The sequence below is a fragment of the Protopterus annectens genome, chromosome 4.part1 (assembly GCF_019279795.1).
Source record: "Protopterus annectens isolate FY-2018-M chromosome 4.part1, PAN1.0, whole genome shotgun sequence".
NCBI lineage: Eukaryota > Metazoa > Chordata > Ceratodontiformes > Protopteridae > Protopterus > Protopterus annectens.
In genome coordinates, this window is record NC_056734.1 from 338,290,850 (window position 1) to 338,312,999 (window position 22,150).

The following is a 22,150-nucleotide window of genomic DNA, read 5'->3' on the forward strand; positions in this document are numbered from 1 at the left end:
ACACACTGGTTAGACAGAGATGTTGCTGGAGTTCATGGCTTGCCCACTCATCTGAGATCCTAACCCTATAGCTGTGTCAATAGGGAGTCTTATTAGGAATCTGGAGAAAGAAGGAGAAACCAGCCCCACACTGACTGTGATCTCTGTGTGCTCTTAAGGGAAATTGCTCTTTACTGTACTTGCATCCTCCCAGTGTGTACATCCCCTAGCTGTTGCCAGTGGTGAGGACTGAGGCTGCTTGATTACTGGTTCAGTGGTGGGGCGTCACAGTGATATTTAAAAAAAAATATTAATTTACTTTAATACTACGTAATGATGTATTTTAAATTATTGTAGCCACTCCTTCAAAGAGGGAAAAATATGCAGTGCACAAAACATTGCAATTACACTCCAAATTCAGAAAAAGAATGACATTGTTAAACAAGTTTCTGATGTAAGAAAAGTGTTTAGCAAAGTCTTAGTAAATACACTTCAGTACAATTAATCTATCAACTTGCACTTGTGCATAAAAACAGTGACAAGCGCCAGTCACCACAGAACAGTGCCAGGAAACTAACAGCTTTAAAAGCTGAAACACGCTTTTTCTGTGTAATAGTGATGACAAGGTACATACACAGTATTTCCAGATGCAGCTCACTGCATCAAGTCAAATTTCCCTTAAGAGCACACAGAGACCACATTCAGTCCTTGTCTGGTATCTCCCTCTTTCTCCAGATCCCCAGTAAGACTCCCCACTGGCAAAGCTATAGAATCAAGTCCTTAGCCAGGGTTCCAAGCCAATTCCTCCAACACTCCCTCTATTCAACCAGTGCTTCATGTTCCTACCCAACTAGCTGACACACACATCTTGGAGATTTGTCTTACTCACACACACACACACACACACACACAGACACACACACACACACACACACACACACACACACACACACACAAACACCTGGGAAAGGCTGGCACATGTTTACTAGCTATGCCTCCTTCTGCGCAGACTATAAAGTAGTTATCACTGCCACCAGAACCCTTATCAGCTACTTTAAGGCCCTTAACAAAGGATGTCCAATCTTTGTGTGCAATGTTACTATTAATACAAATGGTAGTTTTACCAAGAGCAAGGCTTTTAGGAGTGGTCCACAGTGTCACCAATTAAACATGCAAGGACACTCAGAACTTAAATATCTCTACACAGATCAGCCACAATGAAAGGTTTAAATATATTTAATAGTAAATAATAAAAGAACAAGCTAATACTAAATGTATATTTACAATGACAAGAGAGATCAAAATCATGGAAAATATTTAAAACAACTTTGCAGGACAGTCTCAAATAAATAAAGAAAAACATCTAAGCTAAACTATGTTATATTCCTCACTATATCTAAGAGAATTATACTATTCCCTAGAATTAACTTACTCAGAGCAAGGCAAGTGTGGTGAATGGGTCTTCTTGTCAGGTCCAAGACAGAGTACAGAATGCCCTCTCTCTCTCTCTCTCTCTCTCTCCGAGACTGCTCAAATTAATATTTCAAATATTACTGCTGGGATAGCTTGCAGAATGACATCATTTCGTGACATCTGACTCTATCCCAGGTGAAAAACCTCACTGCTGGAATCTGCAATCTGTACCTGTGAAAGTACATAGACAAGGCTTTTTCCTCAAATCTATGACAAATGGTGGAAGTCATAAAACAGTACAACACTTCCAAGACAACACAGAAAGCTCCTTAGTTTTAGACAATGTGTCTTCTTGCTGCACAGAAACTGAAAGACAGCATCTTTTTTATGGGCTAGCCATAAAGTAATTTAATTTCAGCTATTTTTCTGAAGTTTTGCAAGTTAACCTCCTGTATTCCAGTTTCTCCTGTTAAAATATGTATATTTAAACAGTTACAATAGTGTATGTACATTTCTGTTCTATTCCAGTAGGGTACACTGTGGATACATTTCAAACAGCACTTTGTAAAATATCTCTTTAGTACACGTCTGTACAAACCAACTTGTATGACATACAGCTCTAATTAATTTGTAATGCAAATATCTTATATGAATCATGTTGATATTCACAAATGACATATAACATTTACAAAATTCCTGATACCTGGGCTGGCAGTATCTCCTGTAGTGACATTTCTTCTCCCCTCAAAGACTCAAGCTAGTTTTTCAAGTGACCCTTGAGAAACATTGCTTGAGAGGGATGAGCCTATCTGGGAATACCTTAGCCCATTCCCTGTATGGAGATTCCATCTGCATTTGCATTGATAACCCCACTGCATTGCTGCACTATCATATCATATCCCTGCAACCCTAGGCTCCACCTTACTAGCTTAACATTTTACTGGCTGGCTCAATGTAGTCATATTAAAGGATTATGGTCTATAACTACAGCTAATTTACTTCAATACAGATAAGTTTGAAGTTTCTGCAGTGCTCACACTATGGCTGCACATTCCTTTTCTACAGCAACATTGCATTCCTCCCAAGGTTAGAGACTATGGCTTATCTATACCACTGGGTACTCTTATCCCTCTGAGGGAACCTGGCTGAGTACACTCCCCACCCCATGGATTGAAGCATCCACCAGCACAACACATTCACTGCTGTAATCTGGACTGGCTAACACAGGCTGGTCCTCCCAAAGCTTTTTTAAGCTTCTGGAATGCCTGCATACTTGCTTAGGTCCACACTACCTTATCTGGCCTGTTTTTTCTTGTCAGATATGTGAGGAGAGCAGCTATGGTACTATAATTGAGCACAAACATTCTGTACTACCCTGTTGTCGCTATGAATGCCCTCACCTATTTTTGGTAACAGGGACAGGCAATGCATGAATTGTTTCCACTTTGGCAGGGTCTGGCTTGATCTTAAGATTCCCCATTTTATTTCCAAGGTAGGAGACATCTGCCATATCCACTTGACACTTACTGGGCTTAATGGACAACCCTGCCTTCTGTAGTCTGCTCAGCACCTCCCTGACATACTAAAGGTGCTCTTGACAGGAATGTCTGTAGATGGCAATATCATCCAGGTAACCAAAGGCAAAAATCCTCTGCTTCTGCTAGGATATGATCTACCAGCTTCTGGAAAGTCACTGAGACATTTTTCAACCCAAACAGCATCTTTGTGAACTCATACAAGCCAAAAGGAGTCACAAAGGTGGACCTCTCTCTAGTGTTGGGAGTCAAGGGCACCTACCAGAAGACCTTGGTAAGATCAATAGTGGTAAGATACTTAGCTCCATCCAGCTGCTCTGGGGCTTCATCTGTCCTATGCATGGGGTAAGCATTTGACTCTGTGTGACTATTTAATTTCCTGTAGTCCACAAAAAACCTGGTGTTGTTATCCTTCTTTAATACCAACACCACTGTGGAGGCCCAGGGACTGCCGGACTCCTGGATTACCTCCAATTCCATCAATTCCTGTATCTCCTCCCTCAAAGTCTATCCTGTATCTCTTCCCTCAAAGTCTGTTTGACTCCCTCAGGCACCCTATAAGGGGCCTGATTGGTAGGCCATTGGAGTCCTGTGTCTACATAGTGCTGCACCAAATGGGTACATCCTGATTTCCCAGTGAACATGTCCCCGAACTCCTATAACACTACTCTGATTGCTCAAACTTGGGAGGGGCTAGCTGCTGGGACATTGCTACCCCTTCCACTGAGGTATCAGTCAGAGCCTTACTGAAGAGATCAGTCAACAGTTCCCCCTCTGTCTCCTCCTGCCATCCACTGCAAATTCTTAAAACAAGGGCCTCCCTGTCATGGTAAGGTTTCTTCATGTTAGCATGGTGCGATTTGTGCCCCTGCTTCCTATCTAGCAGTTCTACCATGTAGTTAACATCACTGACCTACCTTACCACTTTGAAGGGTTTCTCCAAATCTGCCTGCAGCCTGTTGTGCCTGACAGGAATGAGAACCATAACCTACTGCCCCTCAGCATACTCCCTAGCTTAAGCATTCCTGTCATACCAGACCTTTTTCTGCTGTCGGGCTTCTGCCAGGTTCTCATGGGCCAAGCCAATGAGTTCCCTGATCCTTGTACTGAGGTTTAGGACATACACCACAACAGACTCCTTGTAGGATCCACACTCACCCTCCCACTCATCACAATTCAAATTTAGAGGTCCCCTCATCCTATGGCTATACGGCAATTCAAAGGGTGAAATATCTGTGGATTCCTGGGGCACCTCCCTGTATGCAAACAACAGATGGAGCAAATATTTGTCCCACTTCCTCTTAAACTGGTCTGCAAATACCTGTAGCATGTTTTTTAGTGTAGAGTTTAACCTCTCAACAAGACCTTTAGTCTGGGGATGGCAGGGGGTGGTCTTTAGGTGCTTCACCCCACAGTACTTCCACAGACAAGTCAGCAAGTCTGACATGAAATTGGCACCTCTGTCAGCCAGTATTTCTTTTGGAAAACTTAACCTATTGAAAATCTCTAATAAAGCATTTGCCACCTTTTCTGCCTCAAAGGAGGACAGAGCTAACCCTCAGGGTATCTGGTAGCATAATTTACTGCCACTAGGATATACTACTTTCCTGTGCAACTTGTGGTATGCAGAAACCCCACAATATCCATAGCTACCCTCTGAAATGGCTCCTCAATCACAGGCAAAGGCATCAAATGAACTTTCACCTTGTTTCCTTCCCTGCTTACCTTTTGGCATTGCTCATAGGTCCTACAGTACCTTCTTACATCCCTGGAAATCCCAGTCCAATAAAAGTTCTGCATAACACATCGCTTTTTATGCTTTATGCCCATATGACCTACAAAGGGAATGTCATGGGCTATGGCTAGAACTACCAGAGATTAAGCTCTGCGCACTATCAACTGCTGTATTCTCTCATGCTCTAGCCCTCCCTCAGGGGTCCACTCTTTATACAGTAACCCTTTGTCCATTATACAGATTTCCCTTTTTGTTAACAATCAGGTGCCTCACTGGCTACCTCACTCAGGCCTTGTAATGTAGGATCTGAGAGCTGAGCCTGTCTCAACTCTCTCTTGCTAACCCATCCCAGCTCCACTTCCATAGGAAGTCAGGTATCCTCTGATAGTGGTGCCTCACTGTCAGTCTTGGTACTACTACTCATTTCTGCCCTTGCAGTCACACTGTCCAAGATAACGTCAGTACCCACAAGCAGCTGTGACTCACCTTCAGCCTCACTGCTACAGGGTAGCTCCTTTACTGAAGTAGCCACCTCACCAGTCCTGGCTTCAAGTGTGTAGTCTCTCTGGGTCCCTCCCAGGCTATAAGACCCACATGCTTGTCTCCAAGCCTGACTGTGCATAACTGCATGCACACAAGGTACTGCATTATCAAAATCATTCCCTATTAGGACATCTGCAGGGATATTCTCAAACACATCTACTTGCTTGCTTCCTTTTCCATCCTCGCAGGCAAGGTGAACCCTAGCCAAAGGTATTTGGAATGGAGTCCCTCCTAAAGCTCTGACTGAAGTAGACTGCCCAAGCAAGTAGTGCTCCTCTGTAACCATCGCAGGCTTCACAACGGTTAGGTCTGAGGCTGTGTTTCTCTTAGCAGTGGTCTGTGTCCTATCTACTAAGATTGGATATGACCTTTTGTGGTAGTTTGGTACCCTTCTTCTCTCTAGACAACTTACTGCTGGCATTCTGTCATTCCCACTTACTGGCTCTCCCACCTTTTGTTTCCCACCTTGCCTCCATGGACATTTATATGCTACATGGCCCCTCTGGTTGCATTTAAAACATTTAACCCTTCATCCTGGCCATGTACCTGAACTAGTAGCTTCCCCTGTTGCTGGCAGACTCTGTTGGGCTGATAAGGCTGCCCACCATGGGTTCCATTAGACCCATGTGCAGCACTGGGCATCCCTTTCCTGTGCAGTGATGCTTTGCTTGCTAGGTATAGGTCTCCTTCTTGCAGTATTACATTCCCTGTATGCTAACCAGATTTTCATGTCCTCAGGCAAAGTGCTAATCACTTGCTCCATCACCAAAAGGTCTGTCAGCCTTTCAAAAGTGGTGACCTGACACCCACTCACCCATCTACGAGAATAAGTGCTTAACTCAGCACTGTATTCACACACGCTTTCATCTGCCTTGTGTCTATGCTCACAAAACTGTTTTCTACAAGCTTCAGGTGTTAACTTAAAACACTTTAATAAACAATTTTAACAGTATTATAATTTAAGAAATCAGTATCAGACAATTTAGAAATAGCAGTTACAGCTTTATCATAGAGTAAGGGGTTCAGGAACCAAATCCAGAGCTTTTGGTCAGCATTATATTGTTTACATACCCTTTCAAACATATGAATAAAACTTTCAAAATTGTCACCCTCTGTAAAATGTGGAAGAAATGTACTGACCTTTTTTGCTTCTGGGGTTCTGTTATTCCCTTCTTCATTACCTCCATGACCCTGGCAAAGAGTCAGCATTTCCTTTTCATGTTGTCCTGCCTCTCATTTTCTTCAGCCTCCAAATTTCTCATTCTTTCATTTTCTTCAGCCTCCAGACATCGCAGTCTCTCTGCTGATTCTATTTGCAAATGTTTGGCCTCCAGTTCAAGTCTCTTTAACCCCAGACAGATTTATAAGTCCTCTGTGAAAACATTGAACTGCCCATGTTCTGAGAGTTGTACATCCCCAAGGCCAGTCTGGTCATCCTCCTGGTTGCTGGACTGTGCTGCAGCTGTGATTAAGGCTGCAACCATTTCTGCTTTAGTCAGGCTGACATGCACCAGTCCTTTGGTTTCGCACATCTCATCCAACTGGCTTCTTGTCAGCTTGCCATACTCCTCTACTGACATCCTTGCTTGCTCTCCCTGACTAACTAAGCTAACAAAAAAAATAAATTGTTGTGATGTGAAACTCTGCATGTTCACTGTGTGGCTGATTGAGAGTGCAAACACCTTCATTAGTGACCACTGTTTACAGGCTGCAGGAGTTCAATATTCATACCACTGAATCCCAATATGTGAAGGGGTGATCCCACCACTGCCAACCAATAAATGTGACACCCCACCACTGGACCAGTAATTTGGGAGCCTCAATCCTCACCAATGGCACCGGTGGTGGACATACATTGGAATGATTACAAGGTACACACAATTTTTCCAGATGCAGCTCACCGCATCAAGTGCAATTTTCCTTTAAGAGCACACACAGACCACAGGCAGTCCAGGGCTGGTTTCTTCTTCTTTCTCCAGATCCACAATGAGATTGCCTCTGGCACAGCTATAGAGTTGAGTCCTTAGCCAGGTTTCCAAACCAGGTCCTCCAACACTCTCTCTATCCAACCAGTGCTTCGTATCCCTGCCCAAGTAGCTGACACACACACACACACCTGGGAAAGGCTGGCACATGATTACTAGCTAGGCACCCTTCTGCCCAGACTATAAAGTAGTTATCACTGCCACTAGAACTCCTTATCAAATACTTTAAGGCTCTTAACAAAGGGTGTCCAGTCTTACTGTGTACTGTTACTATAATGAAGAGCAAGGTTATTACGAGTGGCCCAGAGCGTCACCAAATAAATATGTAACTACTCTACAGAATTTAAATATCTCTACACAGATCATCCAGCATGAAAGGTTAAAATAGATTTAATAATAAATAATAACATAACTCAATTCTAAATATATATTTACAATGACATCAGAGTTTAAAATCACAGGAAATATTTAAAACAACAATGCAGGACAGTCTCAAATAAATAAATAAAATATCTAAGCTAAGCTTTGCTATATTCCTGACTATATTTAAGAGAATTATACTGTGCCCTAGACTTATTTACTCAGAGCAAGGCAGATGAGTGGTGAATGGGTCTTCTGGTCAGGTCCAAGACAAACTACAGAATGCTGTCTCTCTCAGAAACCTCTCAAATTAATATCTCAAATATTACTGCTGGGATAGCTTGCAGAATGACATAATTTCCTGTCATTTCACTCTATCCCAAGTGAAAACCCCCCACTGCTGGAATCTGGCATTATTTAGCATCTACCTGTTAAAATACATAGACAAGGGCTTTTCCTTAGATCTATGACAAATGGTAGAATTCATGAAACAATAAAGCACTTCCAAGACAATACAGAAAGCTCATTGGTTTTAGATATTGTGTCTGTGTCTCCTTGCTGCACTGAAACTGAAAGAAAACAGGCAGAATTCAATAAGGCCTACATGGACCGATTGTCCATGAAGGCATAGTGGCACAGCCCCAGCACCGAAACAGCCAGCCGTGTGATCCAGTAAACATAACCAAGGGCTGTGCACGAGCGTGTGGACACTGAAGTGTGCATGGAATACAAATCACCTCATAATCTGGTAAAATCCATGTGATCAAATCAGCAGAAAGGCACTTGTGTAGGTGCCTTGTTGGTGTTAGAAATATATACATATAGAAGCCGTTTACCGAAATGTAAAATTTAAACAGGGGCTGTAAAAGCCCAAATAAAATGGTGGATATTGTACTGTAGACATGCAAATGGCCAACACTATGGCCAGTGAGTTCAAAAAGCTATGCAAATCAATAAAAAATTATTTTTGTAAAGACATAAATTATGTTTGTGGGGTGCGTAGTGACATGCAAACATGCTTTCATGCAAAAAAATAAATAATTAAAAAAGTGTAAAAAATGAAAATAAGACATTTGCAAAAATATTGCATTATAGTGCCCAGCATGCAGAGTCTTACAATGGCAGGTTTCAGTGGTTGCTATGGAGGAAGGGCCTGGAGTAGTATGCAGGGTATACTCAATTAGCTGTATGTAAATGAGCTGGGGTTACTGAATAGCAAAAAGGGCCACTGTGTCCACAGATACAAACAGTGGTAGGGATAGAACCATGTAGGCAGTAGTAGAACAGGCAGCTGACATTAAAAGGGGGTGTGTCACACTATGTTTAAGTGGATTGGAGCTCAGCAGCACCTGTTTGTGCTCAGCTAAACACTGCTTAGCAGGGTGGTGTGTCTGATGCTACTGAGCTGTGTTTAGTCCCACAGCATGTGTTTTAGCTGGTTTAAGAAAAGCTGAGTGCACCTGTGCACAGACAGTGTCCAAACTACTGAGCACTGTTTACACTAGTCCCACAGGTTTGCTCACTGCACTCCAGTGTTTAGCAGTGAAAGAATTTAAAAAAAAAAAGAAAAAAAAAAGGAAATAGCTAGGGGAAGCCAATCAAGTAGAAATGACTGATAAGCCCTGTTCAACAGACACTGGCCCATTCAAACACTCATTGGTATACCTGTCATGTGGAATGCATCACAGTGAGCCAATCACAAGGGCTGCATCTGCAGCACACCAGTATAAAGTATGTATACACCATACAATCTGATTTTTCCCACATGCTCTGCACCATTGGAGTACACACTTGGGAATTTTAACTGAGAAAATTATAGGGGCTGCTGCTGCTCTGCTACATCCATATGTGATAGAAGCTGAGGTCAGTGATGATGCTGATTCTGACAATAGGCTCAGACTGAGAAGGAAAAGAGTGTTCAGCCCCAGGGTATCCTTCCAGGAGCTACATGAGCTGGAGAATGTAGAACACTACAGGGTGGACTGGGACATACTACAAGAACTCACCAAGCTCTGCCACCCTCAACTCAGAACCAGAGCCAACTGAGGGGAATCCATCCCAGTGGAAACAAAAGAATATGCAGCCCTTAGTATATTAGCTACAGGTACTTTTCAAAGACCAACTGGGGACATAATAGGGGTCTCACAGGCATCTGCATCCAGGGTACGCCACCATTTCCTGGATGCCATGTAAGTACATGCCAGTGAGCACATTTATTTACCCCACACCCCTGAGGAGAGGGCCAGTAATAAGCATCTCTTTCACCATGTAGCACACTACCCTGAGGTACTGGGTGCCAAAGACTACACTCATGTGCACAGCAAAGTACCACCGATGAAGAGGGTAGAGTCAACATCAACCACAAGGGGTATCACTCCATTAACTGCTAGGTCATGTGTAATTCCCAGGGCATTATCATGAATGTGTGTGCTGGCAGCCCTGGCAGTTATCACAACTCCCACATCTGGAATGCATTACAACTGTATCAGACATTTGCCAGGGGGTCCATCCCATACGGCCATCTACTGGGGGATGCTGACTATGCACTGGAACTGTGGATGATGACACCCATCAGAAATGCACACACACCAACCAAAGAACACCATAATGAGGCACACGCACAAACTAGGAACATCATAGAGCATGTGTTTATACTGCTCAAGTCACAGTTCCACTGCCTTGATATATCTGGTGGAACCCTGCAGTACTCTCCAACCACATATGCACACATGTTCACAGTATCTGCCGTGCTACCTAATATGATCCTGAGGAAACACCTGTGGCAGGAACATCACAGGTAAGGGACACATAGGCCCCCACCAGTGCCAAGGTCCTGACAGTCACAGGGGGACTTGGAGGAGGAACCCCCTGAGCCTGTCTCTGCAGGCAGATGTAGACAAGCCCAGTATCCCCTGGCTTTGGCAAAGAGGCAATGCATAGCACATGCACTGACATCCTAGGGACCTAGAGACTAACACCTCACTCAACTCACATACATACTAAAAAGGATGTCAGCCACAACATACAACCTGTACTTTAACATGTATTGGCTGTGTACTGAGTGCATCTGACAGAGTCAGCCCTAAATCACTGTTATATCCATTGCTACAGGCACAAGGTAAGTCACTCTTTGTTACAACAGATGTCTGGGGTACTACACTATGGTAGCATAGGTATGGACCTGCTGCATGTATGCAGGGGAATATAGTAGGCTACTGGAATAGCTGCAGACAACTGACAGCTATGTGAGACAATATGAACCCTCTACCCAATAATGGCTGCCCCATAATATGCAGTAGGCACCAAGCCAGCAAAACCCACTGCACTATGAGATGGAATTACAAACAGAGGAGTCACAGGACAGATGCATGACTGTCAATGCTAGAGTCACCTACCCCCAACACAACCATGTTCCCATACAACTGCAGTAAATTATGTTTTCAAGGTATTAGCAGCAGACCACACAATCCCAGGGCTATCCCAATCAACCTGGTGACATATTCCATTTCCACAATATGCAGGGGTTGATGTGCTATTTATGTCTGTGGTTGGTAGTGTCAGGAATTAAAGTGTACTGTCTGGTGGCTGTTGAGGTTTAGTGGGTTAAGCACATTACCACAGTTGATGGTGCTCATGGTTCGAGACTGGCTGCGCCTATTATTTTGCATATGAGCTACACCTATGGTAGGAGTTCTATAGACTGTCCATATGTCACTATTTGTTACTGCAGGAAAGCTGGACAAAGCTAGAAACAATAGAGGGACAGGGGGCCACAGATATAGACAGTACACAGCTCTGAGTACCCCATATAGTTGTTCATAGCAGCAGGGTGTCAAGACTGTCATGTAACTGTGTCAGTACTTACAACATGTCAGTGGGCACCACCATACCCCTCAAATGTAAGAGTGCCACCAAATGTCCAAATTTTGCTTCATATATATGGTCTGGTTTTCATAACATTGCATTTTTCTAGCCAACTACTGGCAACTCAACAAAGGTTGATGTGAATAAATAATGACAGATAGTTGAGATGCAGACTTCATACCCATCAGAATATTTATGCTAATACAAAATCTGAATTCCGCCAACTGTCTAAGTTTGCAAGAGCAATATGAAACACTTGTCCCTATGTTTGTGCCTCTGTCTGTGTCCCACTTTTATGCATGGCTTTGTCCAAATCTCTGGCTACAAGAAGTTGAGAGGTATGGGCACCATGTAGCCTTATAATAACAGTACAACACAAACCATCTGAGGACTAGAGCAGACATATGAGGCACAAGGCTGGACATCCTGCAAAACAGGTACAGTCAGAGGTGTGAAGTCTGTAACCCTGTGTGTGGTGTTACATCACATACCCCAGTCACAGCATACCTAAAACTACATAGAAAAGCAACTGTGGAGAAAGCCAGGAGCTGGAGCAAGGCAGGACAAAGGACCACATATAAAGAAAATTAGGAATTAATGGCCAGACAAATGTAGAAAGTGCAGAATAGAACAATTTGTGCAATAGCATGTGTCCCAGACCATGTATGGAGTCAGCAACCCAAATGTCTGTCAGCAGTTCCTCATGTCAACCTATAATGATCTGCCACTGATGTACCAGGAAATCATATTGCTATGTAAAATGTACCAAACATATGATGCAAAACCTTGTTCACTCTAATACACTCAGTACACACCCTAGATACAAGTCAGATATTGCAGACAGCACACAGCCAGGAAATACCTTGGACATCATATCAGGGAGGTGCTGGACTGTTTAATCAGGTGAAACATCCAATTATCTGTAGCACACAAACTCCCGGACTGGAGTACAGGTAAGTCTGACCAGGAGTCCCCTTGTAAGTACTGATGGTCACACTGGGTATGCTCCTACATTTAACTAATTTCATCCCATGTCTGAAGGCACATCTGACTATAGAACTGAAATGTCCATATATCTCTGTGCATACAGACAGTTATGTATATCTAACCATCTCTTCCTATCCCCATCAGACATGATTACCCTTGCCTATCAGTATGTGGCACATATAAGATATATATTGATCTGTAGAGTTTTATATAGGCACATATTTTATATATATGTATATATATATATATATATATATATATATATATATATATATATATATATATATATATCTCAATCATATATAGAAAAACAGAGAGAGGGTGAGGGGGAGAGAGAGACAGAGACACACACACACACACACACACACACATACACATGCACAGACACACACAAACACACACACCCACACACACCCACACACACACACACACACACACACACACACACACACACACACACACACACACACACAAAGGCATATAGAGTGATGCATTGCTGCAGCCACTTGGACGCCAAGTGCAATCAGTGGTGTGTGCAATTAGTACGGTGAGCTGTAGTGTGTAATTGTAGGTAGGTAGGGGTTCTAATCTTACATCAGGCACTTTGTGTGTATGTGTGTGTGTGTGTGTGTGTGTGTGTGTGTGTGTGTGTGTGTGTGTGTGTGTGTGTGTCTGTGCAGATATTCCACATACAGCAGTGTACACATGTCCAATCAGCCTGTGTCTGTCCAATGGTCACTCATTTTATGGTCCTATGACCAGTGTCCTCCACAACAAAGGCATCCCTGTCAGCAGCTGCAGATGTCATCCACCCCAACAGTAGTGGCAGATGCGTTCCAAACGCATAAGCTCTGTGGTGCATGCTATAAATACGTAGCACTATAGTATATACAACTAGATAGGCAGTGTGTCTAATCCCAGCAATGGCAACTCACTGAGTGCGTGTCTGTAAGTGTGTCCCCATGCAGTAGGTTGTCTGTCTTCCCTATGTGTGTGCAATGCCAATAAAGTTTAAGGCCTGTGCCTACTTGTTATTCCCCCAGTGACTTACTTCACAGGGCCTGCTGATGTCACCCACCTTAGAAGCACAGTTAGACACCCTCTAGATACATAAGCTCTGTTGTGCATGTAATAAGTATGTTGTACTTTAGTATGTATGACTAGATGGGTAGGGGCTCCAATCCCAGGAACAGCAACTCAGTGAGTTTATGCGGGTGTATGTGTTTAAGTATATCCCTTTGCAGCAGTGTGTATGTCTTGTCTATGTGTGTGCATTACAAATGCATTTTAAGGGCTGTGCCTACCTGTTAACCCCCCACTGGCTTACTTCACAGGGCCTGCTGATGTCATCCACCTTAGAAACACAGTTAGACACTTTCCAGACATATAAGCTCTGTGGCGCATGTGATAAGTATGTAGCACTATATTATAAACAACTCCACAGGTAGAGGCTCTCATCTCAGCAACCGCACCTCAGTGTGTGTGTGTGTGTGTGTGTGTGTGTGTGTGTGTGTGTGTGTGTGTGTGTGTGTGTGTGTGTGTGTGTGATGGTTATGCCATTTTAAGGCCTATGCAAACCTGTTAACCCCCCCATTAGCAACCCATTTAGTGCCTACAGATGTCATCCACCTTAGAGGCACAGTTAGACACACTCATACAGACAGGGTCGAATAAGTAGTGCTCCACTTGGTACTGGATAGGTTAACCAGAGATGGGCTGTGTCACAGCTACAAGGCAATATTGGACCCTAGCATTCAACAGTTGCCCAATATATGTGAGTCTAACTCCTCACACATTACCTGCATGCTGGGTGCCATCACCAAATTCCCTAGTGAAGTGAACATCCCACAAAAGAGTCTCACGCAGACACATGACAGGTGCCAGACATATGGCCTCAGGCTGCACACCATGGCATGCAGCATCATCCCCTTTGGGGAGAGTGACATCCCCACATATTATCACAGTACTAACAACATCCTAAGCATGCAATCATTTGAGAGTGATTTTTGCACACAGATTGATGGAAACATGACATTTGACCACCATGTTGCTTCCATTATAAGGAAAAGCTTCTACATGGCCCACCTCATACATAAGGGTATGTCATCCAGGGACATGGGGTTCATAACATCCCTGTATTTCTCTCTAATAAGGCCCAGTATTGAGTATAATGCCCTTTCATCATGTACCTTGCAAAGCACATGCATCAGCTAGGTAGATCACAGAGGTTCCCCACCAGGGAATATCAGGGCCTCAAACATCTACCATACACAGATAGGCTACAAGCCCATCCCTCTGCCACTGTCATATGGATTCCTCAGACATGACCTCTGACATACAAGGCAATCAAGGACTTGACCTTGATGGGACTGCTCCACAACTACAAGTCAAGCTCCACTCTATTAACCTGCACACATGCCCTCAACCTGGTCTGTGACATCAACAGGACTTGTTGGCAGGTCAGATGTGTGTCCCACACACTCATCCAACTGTGGAATGGACACCCTGTCCACATTAGGCAGAGTACCTATTTACACCTTTTCAAGGGAAACCTGGATGAATGGATGGTTAACAGGATATACACCCTTGGGATACCACCTGTGCCCCTATTGGAGTATGGCATCAAGTGCTGACGTGCATACACATGGGCTAAACTCTGGGCTAGGCTTATGAGGGCCTCAGGGCCAATAACCTTGTAACCTCACATGATTCTAGGTATACCAGTTGTGGCCCTGTGTGTTGTGATAGACTGTGTTGTTATGTGTCCACACCTATCACTGACATCTACTATTGTGTGTACCCTATGGGGGACATGCCAGTACCATGTCATACAGCCACCATCTGACAAATAAGTGAGTGGTACTACAGGTGTATAGAGACAGTCCAGCAACATCTGTGCAGCACAGTTACAGACAGTCCTGGAAACGTGTTGTTGGGTATCCTCCTTGTGGGTGTCCAACATCCGCAGTACACAGATGTTTGCAGAATGTGTACATGTGCCTGATATACATGGACCCTGTGCCAGATACATGTGGATGTCTGGAATACAGTTAGACAATATGTAATTGTTGTTTCCAGACTGTGGAGAATTTGGCTGTCACACACCAGACAGCTCAGCAAACAGTTATGGTACTTTAATATCTGGTACTTTATTCATTCCCTTATGCTGCATGCTGAATATGTACACTAAATTGCTGAGGTGGAGCCTGTGCCCCCCCCCCACTACTACTGGCTATAACCTGCTGTCCTGCTGTAAGGGGTCAACAGGTATGCTAGCCATAGCTCTCAGGTGATGATATACAGGTGTTGAGTACACAGTGACCTAGCCAGAGCATGTCAGGAAAAGTCAGGGACACATGGACAATGTTTGAACTATGCCTGTGTGACATTCACAGACTGAGAGGAGCAGACTGACAGTACACCACGTGATATGCCAGCTGTATCCACCACTACTGACTGTCACTATTGTCTAATACATAATCCAGTAGCATGTGTACATCAGCTGACCATTGCTGGGTGGACTCATGGGCCAGAGCTGTGACCTATGTCAATGCAGACAGAGCCAAAAGGAAGCCTGTAGTTGCTGGACAGCTGAATTCAGCAACATATAATTCCAAGATATTTACTACTGACCTATGTTGTTGTAATCCCTAATCCCATGAATGCATCCCCCCATCTGCATCCCATTACATGGGAATAATATTACATACCTGGTATAGTGCTTTACTCCAGTATGTGCAGAAATCCTGCGGTAGAATGCAAGGATAGTGCAGTCTGTCATCATAGAGAACATTACAGACCTGTGTACCATAGGCAGCAGCTTGCCTTTTGTAGGTAATGCTCATGATCAGCTGATTCCCTGTACACCAATCCATAGCTCAGACTTGCTAATTGCATCCAGAACAGTTGGGTTGCATTTTCATTAGACAAATTCATGGCAGCACAGTGCTGTATTTGAGGCCTTCATGTAGGTCATGGCTCTTTACCTGGCCTGTGAGAAAGACATTATCGAGGTGTGGGGAGTATAGCATCACAGAAGGTAGGTTAAAATACTGTCCACTCTTTGGATTTATGTGGAATGTACACAATTTTGCATGCTATGTTTGACTATTGTGAACAGACTTTCTGATTATGTGGCAGTTTACTGTTTAACAATGTGGGTTGAGGTCAGTAAGGAGACAGACAGATGTAAGTGTCATATGTCATTTGCATTAGAATATGCATGCTACTGCAGTAGCCACTGGTCTATCAGCTGTGTATGTTTGTAGCGGAAGACTTTGACACATGTCCCTGTCACTTGATCATCCACCCCACTCCTTCTGTATGGGTGTTGTGTGGATTCCCTGTTCTAGATGTTTGGGAGGTATGTTAGGTCTGTAACAAGAAGCTGAACATACTGATGCATATGTTGCAGGCTGCAGCTGCTGCATTCTGGCCACGAGTCATACTGGGCTATATATGTGAGTGAGTGAGTAGTGTCAGCTCTGTTGTTACAGCATAGCCAGGGTGAGGGTGCCCATAACAGTCCAGGTGAGGCATGTACCTTTCGTACATATGTTATGTAATAGTGCCATCCAAAGAGTGGTAGGTGACATTTAGGGTGCCTATACATATTTCTGAAGTGTGTCCCAACCTACAGGCCTTTGAGGTGCTAATATGAGTGGCAGTGACTGCAGTAGCAGCAATCAGTTCTGCTTAAAATTGCATGGCTCAATCATATAATTGTTTTGACAACAATATACTTGACATGCAACACACTGGAATGGAAGCCAGGACTGTGGGTGAAAAAATGTTAAGCATGTTAAGAATGTAATAGATTGAGCTGCAGAGTCAATACTATAGCAGGTGTATTTACAAGACATATGTGCATGCATACAGTCTGTTACACAGGATTGGCATGAACATGTGTGATCAGATGGGTATGACGTGTGGCACTGAACTGTCCATCATGATTGCATAATTTCAATGTGTACTGACTTGCCAGTACGTCAGCTCACAGCATAGGTTGTGTGACAACTGTGCCAAATGTAGGTGACACAACTGTGGACATTTCTTAATAGTCTGTGCAGTTGTCAGTTCTACCTGCTATCCTAGGCCTCACATACATCCATCAACATTTATTTGTCTGTGTACTGGTTTGATGTCTGTATTACAGTCCCAAGTACATTGTAATTTTTCCCATTATATGTACAAGCAGTGTGTCACTGGCAATAATGATGTGTTTATGGAAATACATGTTGCACTTTAGAGCTTAGTATCCTAGTGGGCTAATGCACTGTAATTGGCAGGGCCCTGAGTTTGAGACTTTCAGAGCTGAAGTGTTTTTCTGCTGTGCATCACTGATGATCAGAGTAAGATTATGGAATCACCTGTCATCCTTAAAAGCTGAGTCACTTAGTGGGCTAATGCACTATGTCCTAGTTGGCAGAGTGATCATTTTGCTGATGTGCAAACAGTGTCAGAAAGACAGAAGATGATTAAAACAGCTTTAAGTGGGTTTGCATGGGTTTGCACTACTTACTGCATCATGGTGCATGGCTTAGCTCCACTTAAACCCATACTATTTTCAAAAAAAGAAAAAAAGGGATGATAGGAAAGTGGTGAAATGGGGGCAAGCAGGGGAAAAATAATGTGTAAGGCAGGTAAGAATGTGCAGGATGGGTGTAGGAAAGGACCATAGCTCTCCATTTCTTCTAAAGCAACAGCTGTGTAGGTTATGGACAATTTGGAACTTGGAGCCTCATGTCCCACAGGGAGGGATGTGGGTGACTTAACATTGTTGATTAATTGCTGCAATGATTATGGGCAGTGTAGGTGTGGGTAAAATGGAGAGCTATGTATGGGGAGATATTTTTTGCGAGACAGATGCCCATTTTATTAAGGAGACAGTGGAATGTTGGGGGAAGGGATATAGCTACATTTGGGGAGGTATGTTGGGTAGGATAGGTAGCATTTGCAAACAGACAAAATGCATATTCTGTTATGTGAGAGCCTTATTTTAGTTTTTACCAGCATTTGTAAATTAAAATGAAAGTAAGGCTCTCACATAACAGAATACCTGTGGATTTACTTTTTCCTGACTCAAAAAGCGAAGATTCTCGTGTATATGGTGTATGGAAGTCATTAAAGGATGAAAACACATCTGTGGTGATAACAGCATTTATGGTTTTATTCTGAAGAAAGTGTGTTTCAATAAAGCTTGTTCATGTGGAAAATACCAGTGGAGTCGTGCCTTGTTGGAATTGCTCTCTATTTTTTTTTTTGATTTCATCTATATTGAACTGTACTTGGCATTATTCACCTATATCAGTCCGGGTCTATGACTATGTTAATTTCAGAGCACTCAGAATATACCCACTGGCAGTTACTACTGTACTCTTTCTTTTTTATATTACTACATATTGCAAGATATATCTGTACTCATCACACTCTCAGCGCAACCTGGCCTAGTGCCCTGCATGGGCCTCCAGGCTGTGAGCTCTCTCATCTGCAGCCATGGAGAGAGAATATACCATTATGCATACCTGCCTATCACATAGTCAAACTAGCATTTTGCAAAACAATCTTACAATACTTACAAACTTGTGGGGCATTGTCCTCCTGCGCATCTTGGATCCAAGTGGCCGAGAGATCCCCCTTCCTATGCTTCAAGTCATCATAGTGGTGACGCAACTGCTCACTTGTGTGGGGGATATCAGTTGTACTGTTGAGGTCATGTTCCGGCTGGTCCCAGGCCTATGTTTTGTATTCCAACCCCTGGTACTGGCCCCTACAGCAGCCAAATGGCATGGTCCTGTGCAAGGAGTCCAACCATGACCCTGGACTCCAAAATGCCTCACTGCTGCACCCAGAAGTACACACCCTCGTCATCTCCTGCCTTAGTTCCTGCATGGGTCAAACTCCAACAGGTTTTGTCTGTATTCCCACCTGGTCAGCTTAAATAAGGCTGTTTTCCCACCTTTGCCACCATTGGGCCATTTCTAAAAATGTGGCACTCCACTTAGCACTGTGCAAACCCACTGAGCTCAGCTAAGCAGTGCTTAGACTGCCAGTGCTTAGCAATGCTTAGCAGTGCACAAACCACTTAGCTGAGCTAAGGAATGCTTAAACTGGGATTCCTTAGCAGTGCACAAACCAGCTAAGTGGAGCTGCATGTTGCTAAGCAGTCCTAAAACAGGTCCTGTTTAAGCACTGCTTTTCTTGTCTTAGCAGTGCTTAGCAGATCTTAGCTAAAGGCAAACTACATTTCAAAAAGAAAAAAAAAAACAAAACAAAAATAAAAATAAGACTAATATTACATTATTTATTCTTTACTACTACTTTATTATTCTATGTATGTATTACACTTTTATATTTCCCAACCTTCAGTATTTTAATTTTTTTATCTTGGAGTGTGTATTTTAGGTATTGTGGACCTGTGTGTAACTGGATCTTTTCTCCTTGGGTGTCCACTAAAAATGGGCTTCTGACCCAGCTGGACTAACCTTGTTAACAAATGTGAATATGTACATAATTAATCAAATAAAAAAATATATATGACATATTGCTATCAAGTGTAAAAAGCTGAATGGCCTGTCTGTATATTCGAACCAGGCACCTACTGCACACAGGACCGTGACTCCAACCATTCAGCTACAAGGATATGTTTGAAACTGCTATACATTTCTATATATCTCTCCACTACATTTAAGCACCTCTAAGGACCATGTCATGCCACGGAAACCTTCTTAGCTAGGCTTAAACATGCCCTTTGATGTGAAAATTAAAAGCATCTGGTTTCTATTTTTAGATGTCTGGCACATGTACATGGCTAAGCTAAGCACCGCGCAAATGCCCAAAAAAAAAAAAAAGGTAAAAAAAAGGAAATAACATATTTTACTTTTATATTTCTGTGCCATCCAGCACTTTAACAGTGCATGGGGTGTGTTACTCATCTCCAGGCACTGTAACACACCCCCTACACTGATTCTGTAACCGTGTTACACGGCTCTCTCTCAGAAATGCACCTTCATTAATATGCAAGGTGCACTGCTGAGGGGGAGCCACAGACACAGCCACAGTACACTCCGTGTAGGCTTCCCACTATTCCTACATGGCATTTATTAAATCCTGATCAACATCTTTTTTTATGGCCTAGCCATTAAGCAATTTAATTTCAGCTATTTTTCAGATGTTTAGCAAGTTAGCCTCCTGTATTCCAGTTTCCCCTGTTAAAATATATACATTCAAACGGTTACAATTATCTATGTACATTTCTGTTCTTTTCCAGTAGGGTACACTGTGGATAAATTTCAAACAGCACTTTGTAAAATACCTCTTCAGCACACATGTATGTGCAAACCATCTGATATGACATACAGCTCTAATACATTTGTAACACAGACATCTTATATGAATCATGCTGATATTCACAAATGACATATAATTATTTACAAAATTTCAGATAGCTTGGCTGGCAGTATTTCCTTTCATGACAATCACAACACAAAGGAAACAAGAAATCAAAATGCAAGTTAACTTCTAAGCACAGTGCACAACTGCTTTTAAAATACATTGTAGAATGAGCATTTGTATTGCCATGCTCACATCTAGATAAATGTTAACAAAATAATAGCAATTCTTCACTGTCGCTTGTACCCAAGCAGTTCTGCAATAATAAATGAGAGCAGTCCTGCTTTTACTGCTGAAGTGTTCAGCAGCAAGTGTAAAGTAACAACTGCATCATTTTAATTAAAAAGTAATGAATTCAGGTTTGAAAACTTTCTAGTATATAAAGTATAAACATATTTTAACCACTAGCAAACTTTAAATTGAAAGATACACTGTATTTTTCAACAATATATACTCCTAATCGAAAAGGCATAAAATAAAATCATAAGATGTTAACATCAGTACATCAAAAACTTGCATAAATCAATTAAATTGTCAGTGAATATGTTGCAGAATACTTTAGAAGCAATATCTGGAGGGTCTATAGTATGCTTGCTAGCCTAAAATGAGAAATTTAAAGAAGGAAAGAATGTAATTTCCAAGTTAATATTATTTCTTGACCATCACTCTGACAAAACCAGAAAGTTTTTTTGTGTATTTTTCACTTCCTATGGATACCTTGATAGGAAAGGAAAAGTATTGTATTCCCTTAGAATAAGAACAGCACCCAGGTAATTCCACAATTTACCAAAGTCTGAAGTGGGAACTTTCTGGATTGCACATTATGTTTAAGATCTGTCTGTATGCTCTCTCTGTGGAAGATGATACTGGTCCTCATTGTTTTACAAACTAATTTAATAATCTCCTGCAGTTATATTATAATATCTCATGGAACAGCTTCAGATGAACTTCCTACTGACTTGTTATTTCTCCTGCTGTGTGTTTCTAACTTTCAAATTCATTTTTAGTTTGAGTTCAGTAACATTTCCTTTTGCAATTGAATCCATGCTTGTGTTTCTTTCTACGATGGCAGTGATAGAGTAATAACATCACAGTTTTTCTTCCTTTATCAAACTTATGTTTCAAATTAAACTCAATTTTGCACACAAAGATTTATTACAGATGGTGGGTCATCAAAATAAAAGTTATAGTCATTTTATTCAACTTGATGTCAATCAACTACTGCCAAGTGAGTGCTGCTTTTGTAGCTGCCTGTTGTAGTACTACAGAGTTGTAAGAAACAAAGAAAGTAACATGCTGGAAAAGCCTATGGAGCATCTGCGAATGTAGAGTTGTATATCTCCTTCTTCAACAGAGAA